The following is a 19445-nucleotide window of genomic DNA, read 5'->3' as shown; positions in this document are numbered from 1 at the left end:
ACACAGCAATTTTTTTCCAGATGCAGCAATCTTTACTGATGTTTTCCAAACGTATTTGTACAATCTGAGAAAGTAGGCAGTGACCATACCAAATTAACTACATTACAGCTGTTTACAAAACAGTATAGATCTTCTTTTAAAAAGCTACTTGTTAGCAAGCTAAGCTAAGCTAGCAAGAGTGTGCAACATTTGCTAAATATTTACTAATTGAATAGTAATACTAAATATTAATTATAATCAAGTACATTATTTACTATTTATTCAATGCTGCACAACTCCTGGAGCTAGTAGCAAACAGGCTAGTCAGCCCTACAACCTTACTGGAAGCTACTAACTTTTCAGTGGTGTGACAGTAGCTCACCATATAGCTCCTCCAGTAACAAGTTACCTGCTAACACGTAATTTTTTTACACAGCTCATTGGTCTGAAAAGTGAGGTGTATGCTGATTGGCCAGCTATCCAGTGCATTGTGATTGGCCAAATGCCAATTGTGATGGAGTGTGTGATGGAAATGTTACACCCCTCACTGTACTGTGTCCTGGTCAGAACATTGGGGCGAAAAGGCAAAAACAATAAAACCCATTACAAACTAGCCATTTTTTGTATCCATAGGGGACATAATTACTGATTATAATGACTTATACAGATTGGTCTTTTTACAGGTTGCGTTGCATCACGATACGTAAATATAAAACCATGTCTGCATTTGTAATGGGAGAAATGACAAACAACAAGCTCTACTCTACACTGCTCTAAACTCACATTTGAATCTTCAGTGGCAATTCCTTTAAATATGTAAACGTACTTACTGACTGTGAGTCAGAACAGCCGACATTGTAGTCTAGTCTCCCAGGATCAGGAAACAGTCCTCCATAAAATGCGCCACACACATCTGAATATTTGGGTTGAACTGTTCTGGAACAGTGTTGTAAATACAACTTAACTACCGATTTCTAGTAGTGTCCTCTTTTGGATGGCTAAACAAAGTAATTAAGCTTTCACAAAAAAGCACATCGTCTTCACAACATGACAATGGCAGCAAAAACACTACAGCAAGAATCAAAGTTACTCCTCTCTTTGCGAGGACATTTTGGCAGTGTTATGCAAATCTTCCCACATCGTGATGTAGACATGTGGGGGGGGTGTTTAAACCAGCCCTTTTAGGAGGGCGTGAACGAGTCTTAACTTTAATAATAGAATATCTATGAAGAATATCTCTTTGGGTTTGAGGCTTTAGTCTTTGCAATTTTAGGGATCTTATCTATTCACGAAAAGCTTGTAACACTCTGAAGAGAAAGGAAATCTTGAAATCACATCATGACTGTTTACAAAGCAGTGTAGCTTCCAGTAGCAAGCTTGCTAGCTAGCTAAGCTTACAGTAACGTGTAGCATATTTAGTATTTTTGGTAACACTTTAGAATAAGGTTCCATTAGTTAATGTTAGTTAATGTATTAATTAACATGAACAAACAATGAATAATACATTTATTACTATATTTATCTTCGTTAATGTTAGTTCATGAAAATACAGTTATTCATTGTTAGTTCATGGTAATTCACAGTGCATTAACTAATGTTAACAAGCACAACTTTTGATTTAAATAATGCATTAGTAAATGTTGAAATTAACATGAACTAAGACTTATAAATGCTGTAGAAGGATTGTTCTTGCTTAGTTCATGTTAACGAAAGTAGTTAACTAACATTAACTAATGGAACCTTATTCTAAAGTGTTACCGTATTTTTTTATATATATGTATATAAATATCTAATTGCAGTTCTAAATATTGATTATGAATACTTAAAATATCTATTTTAAGTATAAATACAATTCCTGGTGACATTAGCAAACAGGGTAGTTAGCCCTCCAATCTTAATAAACCAGTGTTGTGTATCTTTTTCGGTGGTGTGACAGTAGCTCAGATAGCTCTTGTAGTAACAAGCTACTTGCTAAAAATATTTAATTGTTCTTTAATGCTGCACAACTCCCTGTGTCACTAACAAACTCGCTAGTTAGGCTCCAGCTATAGTGGAACCAGTGTTAGGACGTCACTACCCAAAAGTAGGCAGTGACTTTACCAAACATCTCTACTTACAGTAACAAGCTACATGCTAACAAGCTAACTCCTGTGCAGCATATTACATTTTTTTCCAGAGATAAATGTCTTATTATATATAAAAACTGCATTCATTGTAAGTAACTTCTTTTTCTTTTTCTTCTCTTAACTTTTTTAACATTTGTTGTTTAACTGCTTTGTTATGATTAGCATGTAGCTTGAAGATCCTTCAGTCTAAAACTACAATTATCTCTTTATAATTAATGTTAATTAACACACAGTGCCCCCTAGTGACTCAGATTACCCAACACAATGTCAGATTGCCATATGCAGCAAGCCATCTAGCACTGAGCATGATGCAAAGATGTTACTCTTCTTGATGCTTCTCAATGTTCTGTGGCCACTTTATCACCTTGAAAGCATTTTAACAGGGTTTAGCACCCTGAGGGAACACACATGCGTCAAGGTGACCTCCTCCAAGTGCCATGGAATGACCCTTGTCTTCGCCTCATCGGGTGTTCCTATCATGAGTTTATTTTGCTGCGAGGTGTTCTCATTGTTCTCAGTAATGCAGATGGTCTCACCGGACGGAGCTCAAACACGTCCAGGTGCCCTTTTACCGCCCTCCACCAAGGTTTGTTGCTTCAAATAAAGCGTGACGCACTCAGGCACTTTCACTTCTCAGAAAGGTCAGTCAGTCTTTTTTCCCCTCGAAAACGAAGACAAAACATGTTTTTCTTCTGCTGCCCCATAATTCCCTTGTCTCCTCTCTGTTCTCTAACCATTTTTCACAGATGCCACTCAAACCAAGCCATCTTAGAGCTTTTAATGGTGTGCGAGGGTGCTGAAGTGTGTTTCAAAAAACACCCACATCTAAGGCTGGCTGAGGCCATTAGGAGCAAAGACAGCTTTGCAATGTGTGCATTGTTATATGGTTATTTTTAAATAAGGTGCCCATTTCTTTGGACTCAACATTTCAAGGTGTCTCAATGCAGTATTCTGGACGGAAACTGATTATGATTTTGTTATATAGTTTCTTTGATAATTTATGTCTAAAAATTTCCATGCTCATACATTTGGCGTACTATATTCAGCATACTATGATTTATGATTCTCGTCTCCAAATGGCCAATGTTGTGCGGCGGCTGGTTATTTTAGGGAGGCAGTTTCCTGCTTCTCCTCTTACTGCTACTATCTGTTTTTCATCCTGTTGTAATAAATGCTTCTACTGTCACTCCTATATATTTTGAAATAGTGTCTCAGTGTTTTTGTCCATCCAAGAAAAGTTAGTGGGTCTAAATGTTTTTTGGTCACCACAGACTTTCATTGTACAGACAAAAACAGTTCTATAAAATATCATTACTGATATTAGTAGCTAGCTTTTGTGAAAGCCAGTTTCCACTTCACAAAACATATGCATTGGGAAATCGAAGTTGACGAAATGTCAATTATGAGATGAAAAAGTCAGAACTGACATACTGCAACATAATCATGAGATAAAAACATCTAAATTGACATACTGCCATAATTATGAGAAATCCAATCTGAGATCCTGCATCATAATCATGAGATTAAAAATTCTAAATTATGACATAGTAGTAATTACGAGGTAAGTCGAAAATGCAATATTAAGTTATAATCCTGCTAAAGTAATAAAACTGACATACTAAGTCATAAGAAAACAAAAAACTGAGATACTGTCTCATACTCATGAGATAAAAATAATTAAATGATCCCTTACTAAGTCAAAATGACTGAGATTGAGATACTAAGTTATAATTGTGACCATTTTTTTGTTGTTGCTGTGGTTATGACTTGATGATTTCATCTTTTTTTGTCAGTTGTCTTTTTTAAATAAATTTTTCCTAAATTATAATGTAAAATCTTACTACTTTTGTCTTTTTAATTTACCCAAAGCATATCCCCCACCCTCCCCCTTTTTATGATGCTAAATGGGCCTCCATAAGCTACCCCTCAACACTGATAAAATATTATCTCTCTCTCTTACAGTCAGCATCCACTAACTTCCTGCTGAGGGATTCTGGAGGAAAACAGTTGGAAAAAACAGGACAAAACATCAAAGGATTGCGCATTAAGAGGGTCACGTGCCTGCTAAAATTATATGATTCCAGCTGCTGGTCTTTGCTTGAGTGTTCAACCCCTCGTGGACATGGAGAGCTTTCAGTAAGGGACTGGATTGTAAAGTCAGCGGTAAGTGTGAAAATATTACAAACACAACTAACCGATACATCGAACAGTCAATTCCCATGGAACTTTTTGCAAGAACCACTGAGTCCTTTAGGTATCACTATATGGACACCAAATTGAACGGTTCCTAGTGGAGGACTCTTGATTGTTTTGAGTCAGTTTGCACTTTCGAGACGCTCCCTAAGCGATCAGTTAGCTGGCAGTGTGAGTTTTGAAGCCATACAGCCGTAGTGGAGAGTAGAAGAGAGGCAGGCTCGCTCTTATATCACCGCTTCACAGAGTACGACTCATCCTGTCTGATACGCTCACACACGCTCTCTTCTTTCCCTCACACACTTGTGCGGAAAGCCACACATCATCCCTCCTGTCACTGGGAAAATGTGTATGGAGAACCTGATGACTACTAGCTGGTGACAATAGAAAGCAAAAGAAGGATCCAGCGGTGGGAAGAGGGACGATCTGATTGGGATCTTGGAAGCCGATGCTGCAGCCAAGAGCATCTGCAGGCTTAATTGGGCGACTCAACCTGAGCAGCTGTGCACATCCCACATGCAGAAGCTGAGAGGGACAGCCATAAACAAGGATAGATTAGTACGTGAAGCTGACAAGTCTGGCTGATGTGGACATACCTCCTGTCAACTTCTAGCCCTGGGTGAGCCCTTTCATCTTCTCCAGAAAAGTGGCCGATTAGCGTGACAAATTGGCAGTGTCCCACCTGTAATTAGGGCTTAAATATAGGATTGGGGAAGTCAGACCTGTAACTTGTCATCTTTTCTGTTGGTTTGACATAGACTTGGCAGATACAGTATACAGTATTGTTAATTTCAGCCAGTTCCTATTGCTTTAAGAGCTTCAAAAGCATTTATATCTGATGTACTGCAACAAATGCTGGATATGCCCACTAACAAGAGTTTAATAACCACTGCGGTGTTCATGCAAGCAAACAATGAGCCTCATCATTTAAATACCGCTGGTCTGTCTTCAGTGGACATCCTCTTCAAAGTGATTTTAAAGGGATCATTCGACTAAAAAATGACTAATAATTGACTAATATTTCCTTACTCGCTCTCATGCTGCTTCTTAATCCGTATGATTGCTGTTTTTCATGGAATTGGACAGTAGGATATGTTTTGATGATTTGTTATGCGAAGTGAAGGGCAATGAAGTGAAGCTTAACACTTCTCCAGAACACATTTTTGCATTGATGCAAAGTTCAGCTAAGTTGAATTTGAAACATCTGTTTGAACAGGACAAAAGCCACAAGAGTTGATTCACACAATGCATTTTTGCATTTAATTGAATTGAAATAAAAAGTAAAACATTTTGAGGTGTAAAAGATCACAATTCAAGTTAATATTGACGAATTCGAAATGTCTTTACGCTGTTGTCAGATTCAACATCATTGATGCCAAACCTTACTGGTTCGCACATGTCGCAAAAAAAAAAAAATGTCATGCCAGTTTGAATATCAGTGAGTAGTGTCGGAAATGTGGGTCTGTTCTTCACATAAAATTGCCTTTAAAAGACTCAAAGTAGTTAATGAGTTAAGTCAAGCAACTTTGGTCACTCATAAAATTTTTAATTTGGAACTAATTTAGCGTGAGTTTTCATTTTAGTTGGAATTTTTCCTTTATCTTTAATCCTTTTGTACTAGAATGTACATGTGCAAACATGAATCTGTACTATTAACATCCTTCAAGCCCTCCTGGGAATTTTGTATTTACAAATAAGTATATCATAACTACGACATCAGGATTTCTACCAAAAATAACTCTACTACAAAATGATGAATAACGTACATTACAGTAGGTCTGTTTTGCTTTGTTCTTATTCAATTTATGAAGGTGCTGTAAATGGAATCGCAATTCCAACAATCATTATTGTTTTCACTGTGGATGTGAAAATATATATATATATATATATATTTTTAATTTTCATGCATTAACAAATTTAACGCCAACTACAGATGCTGCATCCACTGTGTCTGCCATGCACTGAAACATTCCCACCTGGGAAACTCTGGGTAATTACTACATCGTGGTGATGTTCATGTGCAGTCAGCTCATACATTTTTAAAAGTTTGACTTGATTGAAAGTGAAGTGACATTCAGCCAAGTATGGTGACCCATACTCAGAATTTGTGCTCTGCATTTAACCCATCCGAAATGCACACACACAGAGCAGTGAACACACACACACACTGTGAACACACACCCGGAGCAGTGGGCAGCCATTTATGCTGCGGCGCCCGGGGAGCAGTTGGGGGTTCGATGCCTTGCTCAAGGGCACCTAAGTCGTGGTATTGAAGGTGGAGAGAGAACTGTACAAGCACTCCCCCCACCCACAATTCCATCCGGCCCGAGACTAGAACTCACAACCCTTCGATTGGGAGTCCAACCCTCTAACCATTAGGCCACGACTTCCCAGTGTCCTTATTCCCATCTGGAGTACTTGTCGGTATATTTAGTCTTTTTCACCAACTATTCAGGAATTTTGATATGTGACCTTTATATGCTTAAAAGGCACACATGAAAATCATATTAAATGCAAATTTTGATGGCAATAAAACAGAAGTGAGCCCATTTAATTTTGACGTAGCTGGTCTTGGAGGCATTACTGAAATGGTTCTTCAGCTCCCACTTACTGTAAGCGACAATCGCAGTCTTTTCTGAAACAGCAGAATGAGATTTCTTCATTGCCTTTATGACACCAGTATATATAGAGCTCCTGATGAAAGGATGATGAGCAGAGAGGATCACTCCGCATGTGGGCAGGGGAAGAGGAGGAAAAGACATCACCGCTTTTGTGTTTAGATCAAGTACAGACAATAAAGATCAGGCTTACAGCTGGGAAAGAATAATCACCTTCCTGCCCACTTTGATCGGGCCAGCTTATGAGAAGAACAAGTAAATCTGATCTAAATAAGCTTGATTATATATTTGATCTGTCAAAATTTTAATGCTAGAATCACATTTTAGAAGTGAGAGTCGACATGGAATCAGAATGGACCTAATTAATTTCTTAAAAGTTTGTTAATATTATTTTCCCAGTTCTATAACGTGCTGCTGTGATTCTTTAGTATCACATTTAATGATCTAGCTTGGGATCCCTCTGTATTATCGCAGGACTGGGGCTCCTTCAAGCCAAAGTACAGTAATTGGACACTTTAAAACATCATGAAAAGGGGACAAAAGCCGTTTTAAGCCAATCGTTCATGTTTTATTCATTGCCTCGGAACAAGGCTTTATTTTGCATATCTGAAGCTCCCGATGGAGTGCAACAAAACAAGAGATTTGGCATTCAGCACATATGACGAGTGTGTTATGTTTGTGGTTTGCATATAAAGTGCTTGTCAAATATCATCGTATGTGAAGCCTGCAAACTCAGCCTCCAGATTAAAGGATTAGTTCATGATTTCTCACGTTCCAAACTCTTTTGAGTAGCACAGAGGATTTTTGGTAGAATGTTGTGGTTGCTTTTTTCCACGCAGTTACAATGAACGGATACTAAAGCTGTCAAGCTTAAAAAATGAAACAAAGCTCATGTGACTCATTCATAGTATTTCAAATCTGCTGAATATTATGCAAAAGTCACTATTATCCAAAGTGACTTACAGTGCATTCAGAACAGAACATTTTTTACCTAACATGTGTTCCCTGGGAATCGAACCCACAACCTTTTGCGCTGCTAACGCAATGCTCTACCACTGAGCCACAGGAACACAAAATATTATTACTTTATTTATAATGATAATGATTCATAAATGATTCCTTTCTTCCTTTGGGCTCAGAGAACGTCGTATAGTGCCATTCCTCTGCTCAGTCAAGGACTAGAATGACCTTTTCTCCGTCCTTGGCTATTTTCTAATGTTCGTTGCGTAGCTCCGGTTGCATGTCTTCAGTGTCCGCATAGAGCCCTTCATTCCTGCCAGCTCTTTAATTATGTAATTGGATTAACAACCTACGCTTCAAACAAGCCCTAAAGCTGTTTGTCCTCTTCTATCAAGATGAGATTGATTTGATGGGAAGGTATTCGATAACCCGTCTGCTAAATTTCCACTCATTGGTTGCTGGCAGATGGAGGTTGATTAATTTTTGAAATGTTCGTCCCCAAAATAGCTCCTCTGAGTCGGATGTCCACACACAGGTTACACAAGAGGCAGATATCTCGTGCTAGATGACATTAATAGACGTTTCCTGACTGCTGCGATGTTGATGTTGACATTAAATCAATTATTCATCGTGCTCTACAATTAACCGTATCTGATACAACCCGAGAGATGACATATTAAAGCCACGTTTTGAATGCGCCTCAAACTTTCAGCCCATCAACAGTCACACTCATGCTCGCTTTTATGAAGGGTAATGGTGTATAGAGACTAATAACTCTATTCCGCTCATTTTCACGCATGAGACTCATAGTATCAATTTAAGGACTTCTATCTTCCCTCTGTTCTGCATTAAAGTCATGACTCATTTCATCAGCTCATTTCATGGAGGCAGAGAAAGCCATTTAGCCTGGTGTCGCTTCATCGTATAATTCATATCCAATCGCTGAAGGAATGAGTGCGATAATGACAGGAAGTTCATCTATAGTGCCTTCGTTTTCTTTTTGTGTAACTTTGTTAAGTTTGTTGAAGGGTCATTCGGTTGATTGTCAAGTGGCTTCTGGGTTAAAAGCACATGATGTAGCAGTGTTTGCCTTTGGATGTCAACGTTTACAACAAAGTTTTAAGAATTGCGATATTAAGTTAGAAATGTTTTGAGAATGAAGTCAAAATTATGAGAATGAAGTGGCTAATTAAATTTTATAACACTAAGTTGTTGTTTTTTTCCTAAATTTTGACTTATCTCAAAATTAGCTATTTACATAATTTTGACTATTAATGTATTGCCGATTTTCTTTAAATGTTGCTTTCCCTCATAATCTTGACTTTCCTCAAAATATAGCTTTCATTCCTGTAGTTTTCACTTTATTCAAAAAATATTATTGTTCTCAAAATAGTGATTTATTTGATCATTTTGACTATTCACAAAATATTATTTTTCTCGAATATTACTCTCATAATTTTCACTTTATTGTCAAAATATTACTACTTTTAATCAATATTGCTACTTTCATAATCTGACTTAAGGTATTAACAAAATATTACTACATTCATCTTTTTGTCTTGTTAACAAAATATATACCTTTCTTAAAATGATTGCTTTTAATCTCATAACTTCCACTTAATTCTCAAAATATTACTATTTTAATTTCATTTTATCTGTTCAGAAAATAGTACTACTTTTCACAAAACTTTATTCTCATGATTTAAACTTTATTCACAAAATATTGCTAATTATTCTCAAAATCACTTCTTATTTCTTTATTTAGATTTTTCACTAAATATTACTACTTTTCACAATATTACTACTATATTCTCGTAATTTCAACTTTATGCACAAAATATTGACATTCTTCTTAATGTTGACTTTATTCACAAAATATTGATAATTTATAATCATAATATTAACAATTTGTTTTCTAAACATTATAAAACCACACTCAAAGCTTTACAGTTTTTTTAATTAACATTAAAACTTTATTCTAAAATGTTTGATTTTTTGGATCTGTTGGATTGGATTATTATTTATTTATTTTAATATTATATAACAAGTTGCTGACGCTCTTTGAAAACGTTGCTGTTTGACAGTGTTATTTTAGAAAAATTAACAGTTTGGACACTATTTCATCAAATATTTAAAAGTACTTCATACAGTGTTTTTTTTATTTATTTATTATTTTTTTCTCTGCATAGTGCAAAGAGCCCTGGTTGATCTTTTGGGGTTTTCTGTAAACGAAACTATGCCACAGATATTCCAGAAACGTTTGGACTTGAAGAGGCTTTGATGTTGATCATAAGCAAAGCATCCTGTTCCTCAAAGAATGTTTTAATTGTTCATATTCCTTTATTGGCGCGTTCTTGACAATATGGTGACAGATGGTGAGAGAGAGATCAGTGTAAACCCACACCCTTTACTTCTCGTCCCCTGAGGTAGCTGTCAGAAAGACCTAGATCATTTCATCAGATGGATTTTGTAATGATGCTCCAATTCCACACATCAATGTGGACTCAGCAAGCGAGCTTGTTTACACAGCATCTCGTGGTGTCTTCGCCCTGGCATTCAGCATGCGGTTCTGGGGCGGCATCCAAAAAATGTTTACCTGCTCTTTGTGGAAATGGATCCTCTCTGTGGAGAGTTTGCCAGATGCCAGGTGTTACTCGTCCATGTAGTTGTCAAATGGAAGAATGATGTAGAAAGAACAACTAAAGGCCATTGATTTTGTTTGTGTTTGTTTGGACAGGACGCCTTGTTGAGCTTCAGAGGTCCAGGTCATTCCTATGGGACGTTCTGTAAAGCCCATCTGACCCGAGCAACAGTAATCAAAGTGGGCTGAAAGGACTGTTGTTAAGTGAGCACAATCAGGTTTTTCACTGTCATTTTGAAAGTGCATAATCACTCATTTTTCAAGTTCAACAATTCACAAAATATTACTACTATCCTGAAAATATTACTCATTTATTTACAGTATTTTGACTTCTCAAAATATATATTTTTCTCAAAATATAGCTTTTTTCATAATTTTTACTATTCACAAAATATTGCTTCTTTTTCTTAACTTTCACTTTATTCATCAAATATAACTGCTTTTCGCAAAATATTACTATTTTCAAAATAATGTTACTCTCAATTTCCACTTTATTCCCAGACTAATATCAAAATATCACTTCTGTATCCTCATATTTGTAAATTTAACAAAATATTACTACTATCCTCAATATTTTGTCATAATTGACTATTCACAAAATATATCTCCATTACTCAAAATATGACCAATTTATTTTCATTTTAATATTTAAATAATATTAAATGTATTTACAAAATATTACTACTGGTGCCAAAATATTACTATTCTATTTTCCTATTTTCCTTATTTTCCTAATTTTAACTATTTACAAAATATTACTACTTTTCTCCAAATAGCAGTACTTTGTTTGCATAATTTTCACTTTATTTTCTAGATCCTAGTACTTTTATTCTCATACCTTTCACTTTATTCTCAAAATATTACTGCTTTTCTCAAAACATTACTATTTTCAAAATATTACATTATTATACCTTTACTTATTTTCACTTTATTCCCAAACTACGATCAAAATAGTGCTACATTATTCTCATAATTGAAAATTTATTAACAAAATATTACAACTATCCTCAATATTGTTTTCACAATTGAATATTCACAAAATATAGCTCCATTACTCAAGATTTTACCAATTTATTCTCATCATTTTAAAGTTATTTACAAAATATTACTATTCTATTTTCCTAACTTTGACTATTTACAAAATATTGCTACTTCTCTCAAAACAGCAGTACTTTATTTGCATAATTTTCACTTTATTCCCAAAATATTAGTACTTCATTTTCATACCTTTCACTTTATTCTCAAAATATAACCACTTTGTGCAAAATATTATATATAATTATTTCATACATGAATAGTAACCGAAGTGGGCAGTTTAGCTTTTCCGTGTTCCAAAAGGGTTTTAACATTGATGACATAGAAGGACCATTTTGATTCCCTAAAAAAAATGTTTGCTAAAATAACTTTCAAGCAAACAGTTCTTAAAAGAACCTTATTTTTTTCTTAGTGTGAAGAAAATTTAAGGGAAAATTTATAAGGAACCTTTTGTGCAATGGAAAGATTCAATGGATGTTAAAGGTTCTTCTTGGAACCATCATTGTCAATAAAGAAGAGCATGGCCTTAACTTACAGTGTTGGTGTGCTGTTCAGCTGTCCACAGGGCCTCGAGGAGGCAATATAATGACCCCCATGAAAATGCAAGGCCGCATTCAGAATAGACAGTGCTGATGGGACCTTGGGTCCTCTGAGGACCTACCATGAATTTCTCATGTGACTTAAAATAGACAGCACAGGCAAGCTTGAACATATCAAGCCTGTGCAGAGCATTAATGAATTATTCATCTGTAATGGAAAACACACTGTGACCATAGAGCAATGTGTGGTCGTTTCAAACACCAAATACAAATTCTCATTTTTCTGTTTCTATCTCCTTCTTTCTTTTAAGGTTTCACTTTTTTCCCCCCTCACACCAGCTTGGGTATATTGGCATGGTCGTGCTGTGAGGAGAGCTTTTTTGATGTGATTTTTACTCTGTCATTGTGGCGTTTGTCTGAAAGGACATCTGTCAAGGACAAAATTGGGTTCTTCATTGTCTGTGTTTGATCAGGGTAATGTAAAATTGCATCGCTGTCCGAGCTCAAAACTGTCACACAAGAAAGGAAGCAAGAGTTGTAATTGGGTAATCCATCTTTTTTGTCACATTCATGTCATTTCTCAAGTAAGGCCATCTGTGCAGTTTGTCTGCTTTTAATGGAACAAAAAGAAAAAAAGAAAATTGTATGTCCTTGGATTTTTAATTGAGGAGATCTGTTCGAAACAAAATTCAAACCAAAAACAGGAAACTATATTTATTATATTCAAGTGATATTTTTTTGTACATATTATTTATAGAGAAGATTAAGCTTTGTTTATGGAATATTAATAATATTTGCTTTGTTATATTTTTTCATGAAGAGCGCATCTTCACCGTAAATTCTTACGGTAATGTGGAAAAAAGGATCTTATTACTGTAATTCTTAAAATTCTAAAAACAAAATGTTATAAAATCTGTACACTGACATTTGTTTTGCTAAATATTCTTTTTATTTCTGCCCCAAACCATTTATTTTCTGACTCTGGTAACCTTCTCTAATGAGATTATTATAATATTATTAAAAAAAAAAATTGTTAGATTCTGTAACAGGTTCTCAGAAAAGGTGTCATGTTCAGAAATGATGAAAAAGGGACTGCAGTCCTTTTGAATTTGCAGAGCTTGCTGGAAAAAGTAGTGCTGGATATTCCTCTGTACTTTGTTCGTACTTCATATCTCATTTCATCCTCCTTCCTTTCTTCCCTCTTAAGCCTGTTCTCAAAGAGACCTTAGGGTTGTCAGTCATTTGCAGTGGCTCAGCGTTAATTCCCCCCGTACGCCGGGGCAGGGACGGTGCTCACACCCACAGGATTTGTATGGTGACAGCCAAACCCTGAGTTTGAGCTCCGTGGGGAGAGTAAGAAAGGAGCCCACGTCAAGTTCCCACTGAGTCGAAGGCTTTCTGAAATTCCTCTCTCCCCGAATCCCCTTTTTCTTCCCCGTCTTCCCCCAAGCCTGGTTATGTCATGCTGTATAATCTCTCTGAGCGAAGTTCCCCAAATGTCTTCAGTGAACAGATCATTCTCATTCACTTCCATGCACTCATTTTTGAGCCTGTAGCATTCGAGTGAAGTATCATTTCATTGGTTGAACCTAGTAAACAGGCCTGAACGAGACTGACATAGTTATACCCTCGTTAATAATTCATGCCCTAGTGCATGCTGGGAAGTGGGCGAAGACTAAAAAACAACTAAAAGTTATTTTCAGACATCTTTGACAAAAAAGATATTAATACAATATTTAAAATCTGTATTTCCTTTGTTATCCGGCATTATTTACTAGATTGCATATTTAAGATTCTCTTAAGTGCAGCTTTATTATTATTATTATTTTGAATTGCTACTTCATTCTCATAATTAGTATATTTTTATACTTTTATATCTTACAATGTGAATTGAGTATTTTTTAAGTGTGTGTTATTGTTCTCACAAATGCGACTTTATTTCTCATTATTATTTATAGCATCATTTTTATTTCTCTAGTATTTGCAACTTGATTGTGATACTGGCTTATCTGAACAAAAATATGTGTTTAATATAATATTCTAATATTGAATCTGGATGTCTTTATGTATTGTTCAGGATTATTTACTAGAGTGCTCAATTAAGAGAGTTATTTCCTTGAAGTTGAAATTCGCATACACTTTTCAAACAATAAACAGCGTCCTATTGGATTAAACAGACAAACTCCAAACCGTTTCTAGCCGCGAGATAATCTAGTTCAGTTTTGTGGGTGTTTGAGAACCGCAGTGATGTGATATGTGTTCTGGGCCAGAAGGGATTGACAATAGCAGAACTGCAATAAATCCCACAAAGCGCGAAAACCTTAGCGATGCAGCCGGTTTTACATGGGACCTCCTCTGCTGATAGTTAACCCGCTGTTGTCTGGTCTCTTTTCTAGAGACAGTGTAAGTCTGCCAGCTGTCAGCGCTAGGCCACTGTTGTCTAGCCATTGCAGAGATTAAAGCTGGTTATTGGAAACAGCAAACGCAGGTGGTGTGCCACAGGCTTAAAGAAGACGCTGAAGTAGGCCAGGCAAAAATCCGTGGGCTGCTGTCCCAGAACATCACCTCGTGTAATAACGGTTAATCCTTCTATTTTACATCAGCACATGCGTGTCATATTTCTGACTGTGTTGGACTTTATACGGCATGCTGCTATTGTGACCAAAGGGGACAAAAACAAGTGTACGCTCTTGCTCTGTGGTTTTTCTTTCATAAGAACTTGTATTTATAATTCTATTTTGACAAAGAGTGGGTGGTAAGCAACATTACCTTTGGATGCTGCTGGTGTTACAATCAGATTTACAATGGGATACGAGATGCTGGGATTATATTATCCAGCAAGCTTTGGGAAAATAATTCAAGGTTTGAATTACCTTCTCTCGTCTTTAATAAAATCAAGCGCTTATTGCTTGAGATGCCTATTTGTTGAAGTCTCTGCAGATAATTCACTAATGAAGACTGTTTCCAAATAAATGCAAAGGTAATTATGATATTACTCACAATTGTGACACTTAACACTTGACTCGCCTTTTCTCATAATTGCAACTTTATTCTTCTTCTTGTAACTTCTGCTATATCTCAAAATATGTAATTGGGACTTTTATATCTCACTATGAGACTAAATTGCAGCTGTATTTTTTGTAAATGCAACATTTTTCCTGTAATTGGGACTTGTTTGTCTCACAATGTGATGATGTATCATAAATAGCAGCTTTGTTTTTTGTAATTACAAGACTTACTTGTATTTGGGACTTTTATATCTCACTGTGTGACTATATATCAAACATTGCATCTTTATTTTTTTTGTAATTGTACCTCTTTCTTGTAATTGGTCTTATATCTCACAATGTGACTCATAAATTGCAGCTTTATTTTAACTTTTTTCTTGTAATTGGGACTTTTATATCTCACAATGTGACAGTGTATCATAAAAAAGCAGCTTTATTTTTTGTAATTACAACACTTTCTTGTAGTAGGACTTTTATATCTCACTTTTTGACTCTATATCATACATTGCAGCTTTTTTTTATAATTACAACTTTTTCTTGTAATTGTTACTTTTTTTTTTTTTTTTTACCCCTTTCTTGTAATTGGTCTTATCTTACAATGTGACCCATAAATTGCAGCTTTATTTTTTTGTAATTGCAGCTTTTTTCTAGTTAGTGTGACTATATATCATGAATTGCAGCTTTCTCAATGCATCTTTTGACATTGCAACTTTATATCCCTCAATTGTAATTTTTTCTTACAAATGAACTATGTCACACAATCTGGCCAGATAAAGTATCTACAGTAGCAATTCACCTTTATTTTTCACTTTAAGATGTAAACTGGCATTAATCACCAAAAATCAAAAGCCTAGACTGACTAGATTCTTTTTCCATGAGGGCTTTTTCAGCTTGCGTGGGTGTACCATGTTTTGTCTGTAACTCAAGGGACAGGGTTTGACTCGAGTCACTCCATACTTAACCTCAGGCTCATTATCCCATAACAGCTGCTGGGGTCAGTGGTGACCTGGTGTCAAATGATTGTCAGCGTGTTCTCAAATTTATACTGGTCGACTGAATGCAGTGATGAATGTATGGAGTCGTGTAAGGTACATTGTAAATCTACTGTCAAAAGCAACATTTCCACAAGAAAAGCATTAAAACTAGTCAAGGAGAAGTTACTACCTGTCTTTTTAATTTACTCAAGTAAGCCAAGAGTGTGTGCATTTGATTTGATCAATGTGCATTTACCAGGCTTCAACTTTGCAGTTCAGTTCTACAGTTCAAACCTCTCAAGAAAGTTGAACTCCACTAGTGTCAGACGGAGATTAGAGCAACCACTGATTTTGAGACACTTTAAAAGCAGTTTATTCTTTGACACACATTTCAGCAGAGAAACCTCGAAACGCTCAAGAGACCCTTGAAACAGCAATTTTCTACTAGTAGTGATAATAATAATCTTTATTTTCTATAGCGCCTTTTAATGATATCTCAAAGCCCTTTACATAAACAAGTAAAATAAACTACAAACAAAATACACCATATGAAGATTATAAAAATAAGCAGGAAAAGATATGCATTAAAAACACTTAAAAATAAAATAATATAGAATTAATACCAAAAAATCTAGTAAAAGATAAAAACTAAATTTTAAGGTGAGATTTAAAAATGCTATGGGATTTGGGTTGCCTTATAAAGTGTTCCATCGTTTTGGTGCTAATGAAGAAAAAGCCCATTGATCTTAAACAGGTTGACAACAGTTAACAGAGCAGTTTAATTTACATTGTCTTTTTGCAGCCGCTTTTATCCGCAACTTACAATTGGCGATTAAAAAGCATTGCTAAAGTAAGTACAAACTAGTAAGAGAAGGAAGAAATGGAGAGAGAGAATAAAAAATAAAAATCTTAAGATGAAGTCAAGTATTCAAAATTGTCAGGGATTCAGTGTTCCAGATAGGGATAGGAAGAGCATTCCACCAGCCAGGAATGGTGAACGTGAAGGTTCTGGAAAGGGATTTTGAGCCTCTCTGTGATGGTACCACGAGGTGTTGCTCACTAGCGGATCTCAGACTTCTGGAGGGGATGTAGATTTGTAATAGTGAGTGGAAGTAGGCGGGTGCTGAGCCTGTGGTTTCTGATGACTGAAGGTCAAACATTGGGTTATAGGGAGATAAATGCTCAGACAAATATTGAGGTGCAAGACCATGTAAAGCCTTATGATTATGCATCATTTGTAAACCAACCCTAAACCTAACAGGGAGCCAATGCAAAGACTCCAAAATAGCAGTGATCTTTTATCTTATTTCGGATTCTTGCAGCCATATTTTACACAAATATGCAATTTGTTTAGTGTAGCTTTTGAAACCCCAGCCAACCAAGCATTGCAATAGTCAATATGAGAGAATACAAAAGTGTTAATCAACTTCTCAGCAACAGTGAAGGACAGCACTGGATGTAATCTGTTGATATGTCTAGGATGAAAAATGTTTTAACAGTATTCTGAACATGAGACACACATGTTAGATTAGAATCAAAAATCAACCCCCAATTTTTTTAGTTTTGTCCGAAACTCTGATGATCCAACCATCAACAGTTAAAGTAGCTGACCGAGCTTTACGTAATTGGTGGGGTCAACCAATGAGCATAATGTCAATCTTTTCACTGTTAAGATTGAGAAAGGAAATCCACAGGCACAGTATCCTCAGGCTCTGAATGTATGTACATTTTAGTGTCATCTGCATAAAAATTACATTTAAGACCAAGAGATCTCCAAAGTTGACCAAGTGGAAAAATGTAGATGTTAAAAAGCAAGGGGCCCAAAATGGAACCCTGAGGAACTACAGAGTGCACGACTTACGATCTGTAAGTTTGAAAAATGATGCAAGATGTGAAAGATATTACAATTCATCAGTTTATTAATGGAATTAAACAGACTTCTATTCTCACTGCCACTTCATAGATTTCTAGACTTTATTTTGGTTGATGCTCCATCTGAAAACAAGAGTTAAAGAGTTAGTATTTTAAGGGATCACAGGCTCTTCTGAGTTTTAAGGTAGGCAAATTCATTATGCTGCCATCTTTTTGAGCTACTGATAATGCTTTGCACTTATATCATGCTGTTAGTTTAGCAACATGCTAGCTAATAATGAGTCACATTCTTCTGTGAGGAGCACTATTTTGTGAGTTGTTGCCTATTTAGTGCGCTCTTAATCAGTCACATACTGTATGAAGTTGCATGACAGCTAGGATTCTGCCTATGCAGGCAGCTTGTTAGTTTTTTAAACAGAGCTACTATGTCACAGGCAGTGTTGTGGGTAACGCGTTACAAAGTAACGCGTTAGAGTACTCTAATTACTTTTTTCCTGAAATGTGTAACTTAACGCGTTAGTTTCGTGCGTAAGTAATCAGTAACTTCGTTATTTTTTAAAAAAAGTAATCCGTTATTTTAAGGAAAGGAAAATCCCGACTGCAGCCTGCTTTTTGTCAGACAGTTTGCCTAGGTCTACTGTGCCACCTGCGGATGTATCAGCGGAGCCGAAGCTCTGTGATCGTAAAGTCAATGGCTGTGATACGTCTGTGCCCTGCGCCTGACCCTGTGTGTGCGGTTTTTTTTTTTTTCGAACTCCCGGCAAGATAGCAGAGAGGACAGCGTTTGGTTTATGGAAGTACGCACATTATTTTCAATTTGTCAACGAAAAAGAAAAGAACATAACGGTAAAATGCACACTCTGCGTTGGTGAAAAGCTTCTGTCGACCGCCAAAAATTCTACCTCAAATTTAACGCTATGTTTTAAACACTACTTTGAAGAGTAAATGTAAGAGGACTGTGTTAAAGCGAATTTAGGCTTGTGACTGTGAGTGACACTTTAATAATAATTAGTTCGGCTATTAAGCGATTTGTCATTTGCCTGTGTGGCGGTGAAGGATTTAATTCGGTTTTTTATAATTTTTGTTTGACAGGCAGCTGTTAATTTCTGTTAGATCATTGGCTGGCTGATTGTTCATCATTTTTAAATGGATTTAAATCTACAAGCCTGTTTAAGGTTGTGTTTACAAGTAAGCATACTTGTACTTTGATAACTGCATTATTTAAAGTTAAAGAAAAATCAGGAGTTATCTTGTGGTGCTCATAATATACAGTAGCCTAGGCTACCCGGGCTGGGTAGGCGCGAATTTTGATTAATAATATGTTCTGTGATAATAAATAAATAAAACGCCATGTGGAATAGCCTATTGCTGACTGTCTTTCCTGTTATTGTTATCCTGCAGTGTTAATTTAGTCGGATGACTGACGTTATTCATTGTCGGGAGTCACGACTTCTAGGTGCATTTAAAGGGGCCGGGGGCTGTGTCTGTCATGTGTGAGCC

The 19445-nt window shown here is 36.1% G+C and overlaps 1 protein-coding gene across 1 annotated transcript in view; it reads left to right on the top strand.

Moving 5' to 3' along the window:
• Positions 1-4503: 4503 nt before the first annotated feature.
• Positions 4504-19445, top strand: part of LOC127942483 (leucine-rich repeat and immunoglobulin-like domain-containing nogo receptor-interacting protein 3) — a 28270-nt gene continuing 13328 nt past the window's right edge. The window contains exon 1 of the mRNA XM_052538198.1: positions 4504-4917. The gene's annotated coding sequence lies outside the window, so the exon portion shown is untranslated. The remainder of the gene's footprint in view (positions 4918-19445) is intronic.

This window comes from Carassius gibelio, chromosome A22, assembly GCF_023724105.1.
Source record: "Carassius gibelio isolate Cgi1373 ecotype wild population from Czech Republic chromosome A22, carGib1.2-hapl.c, whole genome shotgun sequence".
In the NCBI taxonomy this organism is placed as follows: Eukaryota; Metazoa; Chordata; class Actinopteri; order Cypriniformes; family Cyprinidae; genus Carassius; species Carassius gibelio.
This window is presented reverse-complemented; position numbering and strand designations above follow the sequence as displayed.